This window comes from Apus apus, chromosome 2, assembly GCF_020740795.1.
Source record: "Apus apus isolate bApuApu2 chromosome 2, bApuApu2.pri.cur, whole genome shotgun sequence".
In the NCBI taxonomy this organism is placed as follows: domain Eukaryota; kingdom Metazoa; phylum Chordata; class Aves; order Apodiformes; family Apodidae; genus Apus; species Apus apus.
This window is the reverse complement of record NC_067283.1, coordinates 99,006,531-99,009,911: the sequence shown is the minus strand read 5'-3', so window position 1 is coordinate 99,009,911 and position 3,381 is coordinate 99,006,531.

Sequence of the window (3,381 nt, the reverse complement as noted above, 5' to 3'; positions counted from 1 at the left end):
AGTGGGAAAAGACACAAAAGTAATTTCCATCTCTTGTGCTTGCTACTGCTAATGCAGTGCAGAAAGATCTGCTCTCTCCTCAGCCCAGAGGCACATTTCTTTAAAAAGTTTGCTTCAGGAATTACTCCTAGAGCCTGCACAGAAGAGTGCTCAGAAGCACTACCAGAAGCCCTGATGAAAATGGCAGCTATGCTACAATAGCAATAATGTTTTGTTGGAAAAACAGTTCTGAAAACTAAAAGAAAAGTCTAATAATAATGATAATAATGGTAAGAATGATAACTGTAATGTTAATTATAGTAATAATAGTAATAAATTATTTAAAAGAACAAAACAAAAAACCGAACAAAACAATAAAACCAAACCAAACAAACCCCAAACAAAACATTAAAAAAACCCATGAAATGCACAAACCAACAACCAACCAAATTAGCATGTTCCTGGAAAATATAGATTTTCCTGAAAAATTCTTACTTCTGTTCAAAGGCATTGCAGAATGTGAAACAAGCAAAATAATTCACTGACAACCAATACAAGGAAGAACACAGTTCGCAGGCTCTCTACTGGAAGGACTGTAGAGACAAAAAATTTTGGTTCCAAAAGTAGCCAGTACATCTCTGTATACTTCCAGTAAACTTTTTTTTCTGAATGACAAGGCGAAATACTGTGATTGGTTGTAACATAAAGGCATTACAATTTACTTTTCTGTTTTGCCTTACTTGACTCAGGATTCAGATATAAGTGTAGAAAGGAGATCCTTTCATATAATATTTTCTTCTTTTTTACATGTAGTCTGCTTGTTAGGCCATCTGTGGAAAGGAACTTAGAACAGTGACAATTCCCTTGGTATTCCCTTGATATCTGTTACAGTGGTAGGTTTTGGCCTTTTACTTTAAGTCTTACATAGAAGATATTAGGGAAGGCTTTGGCTCAGGAACATGGAATGAAGTTTAAGGAGATCCAAGGGAACTCCCCTCTATGTTTACCTAATGCTCTAATGCTAATGCACTGGATTTGATTTGTTAAGCCATGGAATGCATTTCTATACTTATTACTACTGTAATAGGAAGTACCATATTTTATAGCATTTACTTTCTTTTTCAGCAAATAAACATCTACATGCCAATACATTAGGTAGAATTCCAAATAGAAGCATTGATTTTTTTAAGGTTGGAAAAGACCTCCACGATCACCAAGTCCAACCAGCATCCCTACACTCCCATGACCACTAAACTATCATTGAAAACACCATGTTTATCCATTTTTTTAACACTTCCAGGGATGGTGTCTCCATCACCTGTGCAGCATTTTCCAATGCCTCAGTACTCTTTCAGTGAATAATTTTTTCCTAATATCCAATCTGAACCTCCCCTGGCACAACTTGACCCCATTTCCTCTTGTCTTGTCATTATTCACTTGGGAGAAGAGGCCAACACCGACAACACTACAACCTCCCTTCAGGTAATTGTAGAGAGAAATGAGGTCTCCCTTCAGCCTCCTCTTCTCCAGGCTGAACAGCCCCAGCTCCCTCAGCCTCTCCTCATAAGACCTGTTCTCCAGACCCCTCATCAGCGTACTTGCCTTTCTCTGCACCCTCCTCAGCACCTCAATGTCCTTCCTATACTGCAGTGCCCAAAACTGCACACAGTGCTCAAGGTGCGGCCTCAACAAGGACAAGTACGGGGCAGGACCACCTCCCTGGTCCTGCTGGTCACACTCCTCCTGATGCAGTCCAGGATGATGTCGGCCTTCTCGGCCATCTGGGCACACTGCTGGCTCATGTTCAGCTGGCTGTCAATCAGCTCCCCCAGGTCCTTCTCTGTTGTGCAGCTCTCTAGCCACTCCTCCCCAAACCTGTAGCACTCCTGGGGATTGTTGTGGCCAAAGTGCAGTTACATACAAATTATTCCCATTGACATAAATGAAAGTTAAGTCATATCATAGATAAATTTAAGAATAAAAATCCCAAAGAACTCTTGCTCACTGTGAGGATTGTAACTTTTTTTTTCCTCCATAGCATATTTTGTTATTTGCTCTTGGTATCTTTTTTTATTAGATTACTAACTTGCATAAAATTCTACCAGAAATAAATTTTATTGATAAATCCTCTGGGTTTAAAAATTAAAAAAGCAAAAAATACTCACAAAGCAATGAACATTTCAAGTATTTTTCCAATTCTGAGACTTCTGCATCAGGGTCAGATCTTCTGACGGTGAATGGAAATGTTGATCATTTCAGTAAAGTTCCCGGTTTAAGACAGTATACCAGCTTGTCCTTTAAAGATCAGCTATATAACTTCTGAAAATTCAAATCCAGTAAGGTGTTTCAAATAAATTTTGAAGTAAATGAGACAATAAATATTGTTAGACATTTTTAACAATTTTGAGATAGTTTTCAAAAAATTCAGTTTTTCAGCAGTCTAGCCTTTTTATTACATTCTCTGTCTCTCTGCCTACTAACATGTTTACAAGGAGAGCATTTATAGAAAGACTGGCAAAAGTTAAGGATAGCTTTATCTGTGTCCCTACTATAGTCATATTGAATTTTAGAGTGTATTAACAGTGATAGAAGAAATAGTGCTTCAAAACATAAATACCTAATTATATGCCACTATTAAATGAGCAGAGACTCCTGATAGAAAATGAAGCAGTGTTTCCTGGGGTAGATTAGATTTGATCTGTATAATGTGCAAGATTAATAAAATATTTTTAAACTAACATACTTTAAAGTGCTGGCTTGTTTATCTGGTTGTTTCGTTGTTTTCTTTCTAATATATACATGCCAGCTGAAGTAAGTAATTTTTTTATGTATCCATCTGGAACTGAAGCCCTTAGTGATTCAAGAATGAAGCAGATTTGATGCACTATTGATTTTCTACCTTAGCAGTGGAAAAACAATTGCTCTATGCAAAGGCCTATTTTTATGGATCTCTGCCATCCATCTTTTTTTTTTATATATATATATTTATGTAATGTAGCATCTGCATAGAAAAAACAACCCACTCAAGGTTAAAAAGGAAAAAACAAACACAAATAAAAACAACAGCAACAGCAAAAAACTTTCATAACAATTTTAGTCAATTCTTCAAATTGCAACATATTTTTTGAAAGGTAACTAATCCCCTTTCCCCTATGAAATACGTGGTCTTTTTTGTAGTACATAAATGCACTCTGAATTGCATCTGCTCTCACTTCCCTGCTCTCAGACCACATGCTGGTCTGTATACCTGTAGCAGTGCAGGGACAGGGTTAGTCATTACATTCTGAATTTCTTTTCCTAGACAACCTTGAGTACAGAGTATTGGACTTAAACTTTCCTGAAGCAAACTGTGGTTTATGTAAGAGGCACCAGACAGCTGCTGGTTTGGAAAATCAGACCTGA